Source organism: Zea mays, chromosome 4 (genome assembly GCF_902167145.1).
Source record: "Zea mays cultivar B73 chromosome 4, Zm-B73-REFERENCE-NAM-5.0, whole genome shotgun sequence".
In the NCBI taxonomy this organism is placed as follows: Eukaryota; Viridiplantae; Streptophyta; class Magnoliopsida; order Poales; family Poaceae; genus Zea; species Zea mays.
Genome location: NC_050099.1, coordinates 192,315,748 through 192,324,986, shown reverse-complemented (window position 1 = coordinate 192,324,986; position 9,239 = coordinate 192,315,748).

The following is a 9,239-nucleotide window of genomic DNA, read 5'->3' as shown; positions in this document are numbered from 1 at the left end:
TTCATTTAATTTCTCCTTTTGTTGCATGTTTAGGTCGGCAAAAAGGGTACGCAAATTATTCTCCTCATCACTAGCATTATCATCACTAGAGGATTCATATTTAGTGGAGGATTTAGATTTAACCTTCTTCCTTTTGCCGTCCTTTGCCATGAGGCACTTGTGGCCGACGTTGGGGAAGAGGAGTCCCTTGGTGACGGTGATGTTGGCGGCGTCCTCGTCGTCGGAGGAGGAGTCGGTGGAGCTCTCGTTGGAGTCCCACTCGCAGCACACGTGGGCATCGCCGCCCTTCTTCTTGTGGTACCTCTTCTTTTCTCTCCTCTTGCCCTTCTTGTCGTTATCCCTGTCACTATCACTTGATAATGGACATTTAGCAATAAAGTGACCGGGCTTACCACATTTGTAGCAAACCTTCTTGGAACGGGATTTGTAATCCTTCCCCTTCCGTTGCTTGAGGATTTGGCGAAAGCTTTTGATGATTAAAGCCATTTCCTCATTGTCGAGCTTGGAGGCGTCAATTGGTTGTCTACTCGGTGTAGACTCCTCCTTCTTCTCCTCCGTCGCCTTAAATGCCACCGGTTGCGCTTCGGATGTGGAGGGTTCGTCAAGCTCGTTGATCTTCTTTGAGCCTTTAATCATACATTCAAAGCTCACAAAATTCCCGATTACTTCCTCGGGAGTCATTAGTGTATATCTTGGGTTACCACGAATTAATTGAACTTGAGTAGGGTTAAGGAAAATAAGTGATCTCAAAATAACCTTTACCACCTTGTGGTCACCCCATTTCTTGCTCCCGAGGTTGCGCACTTGGTTCACCAAGGTTTTGAGCCGGTTGTACATATCTTGTGGCTCCTCCCCTTGGCGAAGACGAAAACGACCGAGCTCCCCCTCAATCGTTTCCCGCTTGGTAATCTTGGTGAGTTCATCACCCTCGTGCGCGGTCTTGAGTAGGTCCCAAATCTCCTATGCATTCTTCAACCCTTGCACCTTGTTGTATTCCTCCTTGCTTAGAGAGGCTAGGAGTATGGTTGTAGCTTGAGAGTTGAAGTGCTCGATTTGGGCCACTTCGTCCGTATCATAGTCTTCATCCCCTACGGATGGTACCTGTGCTCCAAACTCAACAACATTCCATATACTTTTGTGGAGTGAGGTTAGATGAAATTTCATTAAATCACTCCACCTAGCATAATCTTCGCCATCAAAGGTTGGCGGTTTGCCTAATGGAACGGAAAGTAATGGAGTAGGTCTAGATGTACGAGGATAGTGTAAGGGGATCTTACTAAACTTCTTGCGCTCTTGGCGCTTAGAAGTTACAGACGGCGCATCGGAGTCGGAGGTCGATGTTGATGAAGTGTCGGTCTCGTAGTAGACCACTTTCCTCATCCTCTTGTGCTTGTCGTCTTTCCGATGCGACTTGTGAGAAGAAGATTTTTCCTTCTTCTCTTTGTGGTGAGAAGAGGAGGATCTTTTCTCCTTCCGTTTGGAGGAGTCCTTCTTCTCCTTCCTCTTGGTGCGGGACTCTTCCGATGAAGTGCTCCCATGGCTCGTAGTGGGCTTGTCGCCGGTCTCCATCTCCCTCTTGGTGTGATCTCCCGACATCACTTCGAGCGGTTAGGCTCTAATGAAGCACCGGGCTCCGATACCAATTGAAAGTCGCCTAGAGGGGGGGTGAATAGGGCGAAACTGAAATTTACAAATATAAACACAACTACAAGCCGGGTTAGCGTTAGAAATATAATAGAGTCCGCGAGAGAGGGTGCAAAACAAATCGCAAGCGAATAATGAAGTGAGACACGCGGATTTGTTTTACCGAGGTTCGGTTCTCTCAAACCTACTCCCCGTTGAGGAGGCCACAAAGGCCGGGTCTCTTTCAACCCTTTCCCTCTCTCAAACGGTCCCTCGGACCGAGTGAGCTTTCTCTTCTCAAATGCTTGGAACACAAAGTTCCCACAAGGACCACCACAAGATTGGTGTCTCTTGCCTCAATTACAAGTGAGTTTGATCGCAATGAAGATTGAAAGAAAACACGATTGCAAAAACCAAGTGACAAGAGCGACAAATAACACACGGATCACTTTCTCTCTCAAGTCACTAATCACTAATGATCTCTTTTCTCAATTGTGAAACTTGGAGAGATGGAGGCTTTGAATGTGTCTTGGAATGGATTGCTAGCTCTTGTATTGAATGTTGAAGGTTGGAATGTTTGGGGTGAAGTGAATGGAGGTGGTTGGGGTTGTATTTATAGCCACCAACCACTTCCTAGCCGTTACTCCATTCTGCTGAGCGCGGACGGTCCGCCCGCCAGGTCCGGACGGTCCGCCCCTGTAGATCAACGGCTGAAAAAGCAACGGTCAGCAGTAACGGCTATATCAACGGCTATATTGCATTTAATGCGTCGTCAGATGTCAGACAGACCTAGTCGCGGACGGTCCGGTCGTGCACCCCGGACGGTCCGCGAGGCCGCTATAGTTCATTCTTCCGAACCCGTCACCTTCGGGTTTTTCGGATCCTTGCCTACCGGACGGTCCGTGCCTGAGGCCGGACGGTCCGAGCGAGGTCTCAGACGGTCCGCGCTTATCCTCCGGACGGTCCATAGTGTAGACTCGGATTTTTGCATTGGTTCTGTCCGAGGGTCATCCTTGTGTCGCGGACGGTCCGCCGCAAGGGCCCGGACGGTCCGCGCTTGTCCTGTTTTTCCAAAAAGCTTCTCCTGTCCGGAATAATCTACGGTATTCCGGATAGTCGATTTAGTATAGTTGTAGATGAACCTTTGACACCTGTAGAACATATAATCTAGAGCAAACTAGTTAGTCCAATTATTTGTGTTGGGCAATTCAACCACCAAAATCAATTAGGAAGTAGGTGTAAGCCTAATTCCCTTACACAAACCCGATGATTTATTGAAGACCATATACGCCTTTGTATTTGAATCATAACCTAATAAAAACCCTTCTACAGCTTTGGGAGCAAATTTAGAGGTTCTACCTTTCTTCACAAGAATATAACACTTGCTCCCAAATACACGAAAATAAGACACATTGGGTTTGTTACCAGTTAGCAGCTCGTAAGAAGTCTTCTTGAGGAGGCGGTGAAGGTAGACCCTATTGATGGCGTGGCAAGCCGTGTTCACGGCTTCCGACCAAAAGCGCTCGGGGGTCTTGAATTCTCCAAGCATAGTCCTCGCCATATCTATGAGCGTCCTGTTCTTCCTCTCTACCACACCATTTTGCTGAGGTGTGTAGGGAGCGGAGAACTCATGCTTGATCCCCTCCTCCTCAAGGAACTCCTCCACTTGAAGATTCTTGAATTCGGACCCATTGTCGCTCCTTATCTTCTTCACCTTGAGCTCAAACTCATTTTGAGCTCTCCTTAGGAAGCGCTTGAGGGTCCCTTGGGTTTCAGACTTATCCTGCAAAAAGAACACCCAAGTGAAGCGGGAAAAGTCATCAACAATAACTAGACCATACTTACTTCCTCCTATGCTCAGATAGGCGACGGGTCCGAAGAGGTCCATATGCAACATCTCCAGAGGTCTTGAAGTGGTCATCACATTCTTGCTATGATGTGCTCCTCCCACTTGTTTACCTGCTTGACAAGCTGCACAAGGTCTATCTTTTTCGAATTGCACGTTAGTCAAACCTATCACGTGTTCTCCCTTTAGAAGCTTGTGAAGGTTCTTCATCCCCACATGTGCTAAGCGGCGATGCCACAGCCAGCCCATGCTAGTCTTAGCAATTAAGCATGCATCTAGACCGGCCTCCTCTTTTGCAAAATCAACTAAATAAAGTTTGTCGTCTAGTACACCCTTAAAAGCTAGTGAACCATCACATCTTCTAAAGACAGACACATCTACATTTGTAAATAGACAATTATATCCCATTTTGCATAATTGACTAACAGATAACAAATTATATCCAAGAGACTCAACTAAAAACACATTAGAGATAGAATGCTCATTAGATATTGCAATCTTGCCTAAACCTTTCACCTTGCCTTGGTTCCCATCACCGAATATGATTGAATCTTGGGAATCCTCATTTTTGACGTAGGAGGTGAACATCTTCTTCTCCCCCGTCATATGGTTTGTGCATCCGCTGTCGATAATCCAGCTTGAGCCCCCAGATGCATAAACCTGCAAGGCAAATTTAGGCTTGGGTCTTAGGTACCCAACTCTTGTTGGGTCCTACAAGGTTAGTCATAATTTCCTTAGGGACCCAAATGCAAGTTTTATCACCCTTGCATTTTGCCCCTAATTTCCTAGCAACTATCTTCCTATCCTTTCTACAAATAGCAAAGGAAGCATTTAAAGCATGATAAATTGTAGAGGGACCATTCATAACTTTTCTAGGAACATGAACAATATTCTTTCTAGGCACATGATGAATATTTTTCCTAGGCATATCTCTACCATGCATATAGGAAGAACTGGAAGCATACATGGCATAAGAATCATAGGCATGTGAATCAAAAGCATTACAACTCCTATGAGACTGTCTTCTTTCATTGTACATAAAAGCATGGTTCTTTTTAGTACTACTTGCCATAGGGGCCTTCCCTTTCTCCTTGGCGGAGATGGGAGCCTTATGGCTTGTTAAGTTCTTGGCTTCCCTCTTGAAGCCAAGCCCATCCTTAATTGAGGGGTGTCTACCAATCGTGTAGGCATCCCTAGCAAATTTCAGTTTATCAAAATCACTTTTGCTAGCCTTAAGTTGGGCATTAAGACTAGCCATTTCATCATTTAATTTTGTAATAGAAGCTATGTGTTCACTACAAGCATCAATATCAAAATCTTTACATCTATTGCAAATAACAACATTTTCTACACAAGTTGTTGATTTACTAGCTATTTCTAACTTAGCATTCAAATTATCATTAATGCTCCTTAAGCTAGAAATTGTCTCATGGCAAGAAGATAATTCACAAGAAAGCATTTCATTTCTCTTAACTTCTATGGCATGAGATTTTTGTGCTTCTACAAATTTGTCATGTTCTTCATACAACAAGTCCTCTTGTTTTTCTAAAAGCCTATTCTTATCATTCAAGGCATCAATCAATTCATTAATTTTATCTACCTTGGTTCTATGTAGGCCCTTAAATAAACATGAATAATCTATTTCATTCTCATCACTAGATCCGTCCTCACTTGAAGAAGCATAAGTAGAGTTTCGAGTACATACCTTCTTCTCCCTTGCCATAAGGCATGTGTGACGCTCGTTGGGGAAGAGGGATGACTTGTTGAAGGCGGTGGCGGCGAGTCCTTCATTGTCGGAGTCGGACGAGGAGCAATCCGAATCCCACTCCTTGCCAAGATGTGCCTCGCCCTTTGCCTTCTTATAGTTCTTCTTCTTCTCCCTCTTGTTCCCTTGATCCTGATCACTATCATTGTCGGGACAGTTAGCAATAAAATGACCAATCTTACCGCATTTGAAGCATGAGCGCTTCCCCTTGGCTTTGGTCTTGCTTGGCTGTCCCTTGCGACCCTTAAGCGTCGTCTTGAAGCGCTTGATGATGAGGGCCATTTCTTCATCGTTTAGCCCTGTCGCCTCAACTTGCGCTACCTTGCTAGGTAACGCCTCCTTGCTCCTTGTTGCCTTGAGAGCAATGGGTTGAGGCTCATGGATTGGACCGTTTAACGCGTCGTCCACGTACCTCGCCTCCTTGATCATCATTCGCCCGCTTACAAATTTTCCAAGGACTTCTTCGGGCGACATTTTGGTGTACCTGGGATTCTCACGAATATTATTCACCAAATGAGGATCAAGAACGGTAAAGGACCTTAGCATCAGTCGGACGACGTCGTGGTCCGTCCATCGTGTGCTTCCGTAGCTCCTTATTTTGTTGATAAGGGTCTTGAGCCGGTTGTATGTTTGGGTTGGCTCCTCGCCCCTTATCATCGCGAATCGTCCAAGCTCGCCCTCCACCAACTCCATCTTAGTGAGCAAGGTGACGTCGTTCTCCTCATGAGAAATCTTGAGGGTGTCCCAGATCTGCTTGGCATTGTCCAAGCCGCTCACTTTATGGTACTCGTCCCTGCACAAGGAGGCTAACAACACAGTAGTGGCTTGTGCATTTCTATGAATTTGTTCATTAATAAAAATAGGGCTATCCGAGCTATCGAACTTCATTCCACTTTCCACAATCTCCCATATGCTCGGATGAAGAGAGAACAGGTGACTACGCATTTTGTGGCTCCAAAATCCGTAGTCCTCTCCATCAAAGTGAGGAGGTTTGCCAAGTGGAATGGAGAGCAAATGAGTATTTGTACTTTGCGGAATACGAGAGTAGTCAAAAGAAAAGTTTGAATTGACCGGTTTCCTTCTTTCGTAGTCGTTGTGGTCGTCGTCCTTGTGGGAAGAAGTAGACTCATCGCCGTCGTCGTAGTAGACGATCTCCTTGATGCGCCTCGTCTTCTTCTTCTTCCCATCTTTCCGTCTATGGCCCGAGCCCGAGTCGGTAGGCTTGTCATCCTTCGGCTCGTTGACGAAAGACTCCTTCTCTTTGTCGTTGATCACGATTCCCTTCCCCTTAGGATCCATCTCTTCGGGCGATTAGTCCCTTTGTGAAGAGAATGGCTCTGATACCAATTGAGAGCATCTAGAGGGGGGGGGGGGTGAATAGGTGATCCTGTAAAACTTGAAAACTTAAGCCACAAAAACTTGATTAAGCGTTAGCACAGTAAATGCCAAGTGGCTAGAGAGGAGTCTCAACAAAAATAACCACAAGAAATCAATCACAGAGATGGCACGGTGGTTATCCCGTGGTTCGACCAAGACCAACGCTTGCCTACTCCACGTTGTGGCGTCCCAACGGACGAGGGTTGCAATCAACCCCTCTCAAGCGGTCCAAAGACCCACTTGAATACCACAGTGTTTTGCTTGCTTTTCTCAATCCCGTTTGCGAGGAATCTCCACAACTTGGAGCCTCTCGCCCTTACACTTGAAGTTCACAAAGAAGCACGGAGCAAGGAAGGGATTAGCAACGCACACAAGACACAAAAATCAGAGTGACACCACGCACACAAGTCGCAACAAGAGCTCGCAACACAACCCAATGAGTTTACAACTCCATTAGAGCTCTATATGCTATCACAAAGAAACAAATGCGCGGAATCGATGTCTTGGTGCTTAGGAATGTTGTAGGAATGCTTGGTATGCTCCTCCATGCGCCTAGGGGTCCCTTTTATAGCCCCAAGGCAGCTAGGAGCCATTGAGAGCAATCTAGGAAGGCTAATCTTGTCTTCTGTCGACTGGCGCACCGGACAGTCCGGTGCACACCGGACACTGTCCGGTGCCCGATTTCCTTCCAAAAATGGCGCAGTCGACCGTTGGCAGCCTGAGAGCCGTTGGCGCACCGGACATGTCCGGTGCACACCGGACAGTCCGGTGCCCCCTTCTAGCCGTTGGCTCGGCCACGTGTCCCGCGCAGATTGCGCGGCCGACCGTTGGCCTGGCCGACCGTTGGCCCGGCCAACCGTTGGCTCACCGGACAGTCTGGTGCACACCGGACAGTCCGGTGAATTATAGCCGTACGTCGCTGGTGAATTCCCGAGAGCGGCCACTTCGCTCGAGCCAGCCTGGCGCACCGGACACTGTCCGGTGCACCACCAGACAGTCTGGTGCCCCCAGACTCAGCAGAGTCTTGGCTGCTCGAGCCAAGACATTTCCAATTGGATTTTTCCTGTTTCCAGCACTTAGACACAATACATTAGTCCATAAAACAATGTACTAAGTCTGAGAAACATACCTTTATCCTTGATTTGTACTTTGTCCACCTTTTTACACTTAGGCACTTGTGTTGGACACTAAATCACCAAAATACTTAGAAATGGCCCAAGGGCATATTTCCCTTTCAGGTGGCCGCGACTGAACGAGACCTCGGGTATCAGTCACCCGAGGGGGTCCTGAAGGATGTCATCACCGGAGACTCTAACTCCGGTGGCGACATCTAGTCGAGCCACCGGGGGGACCCCGTACTCCCCGGTCTGCGGGGCCAAAGCCTGCCTTCCCCCGGAAACCCTTATGGACTCACCACAGGTCTAGTCTTTTGATAAGTCAGTGCAGAAATGGCTACAGCGTAAGGACGTGGACTCTATCAGCAAACGCAGATGGGAACCCTGGGTCGGGACCTAGCCCTATGGCGAGTACTGAACCAAGGAGGGTTCCGTAAACGGTCCCCCAGTCGGGAGGAACCCTTCAAGGTGACGGAAATGTGCTAACCCGGGGGTAACCACCTTGCTATAGCTGGAGCACCACTTCCTAACCTCTGGAGCATCTCTGTAAGTTCTATCCATAGGAGCAAGCCTGAGGTGTTGAGTTTTTCTCCCTTTTGTAACTAGGTTGCGCATACGTGTACGCCAGTCCGGTGAGGTCTGCCCTCATAAACTCGGCATGTTGGCCTGCACCCATGCATGTCGAGTTATAAAGGGAAGATTTACCCCCTCAGATGTGCTCCTATGACAGTCTTATCCTCCTACCTCCATGGTTTTATCCTGCAGTTCCTGGATATTATTTTTATCTAACCCACCCATACAGTTCCTATCTGTCCTGGCATGAAGACATCTGAATTGAGTAGTCAGGCCTGCAGTTTAGGACCCCTCTATGAAAGCAGGGGGTCCGGTAGCCTGGGAACCGGTTCTAAAGAACAGGAGCTCGTTCCATGGGGTGGTCCGGAGCAGTGTGGCCGCTTAGCCTGGTTCCGTACCCAAAAGCCTGCACACTCCACCACTCTATGATGGGCACCCTAGTATTTGGAGATATAGTCCTGTGGGTCCGACAACCTAGGGTCCGGCTCTAGAGAATGGACACTTGTCTCCTGGGGTGGTCCGGAGCCGTGTAGCCGCTCAGCCTGGTCCCGTACCGTGAGCCTGCACGCTCCACCACTCTGCGATGGGTGCCCTAGTACCTAGAACCACCATCCAGAGGGTCCGGACACACAACTTAGTTTCCCAGACTAAAACCTGCAGGTCCCGAGCATGTATCAAAGGATGGCTAATGACAGACGATGAGACCTATGGGTGTACTACTAACGCTCCCTAGCTAAAGATGTGTCCAGGTCCGGGTCCCAGTGGAGGCTGCCTCCTGGGGGCCGTTCCCAGCTCTGTTAGGTATGCTGGCATCTAGTCTCGACACGTTGAGCCTACATCCCACGGGGGCCAGGTACCAAAGAGGACTCGGTAATACCACACACAACAGGGACAAGTGGTACACAGATAAGTGCTAATACTACTTGATAAATAGTACTCA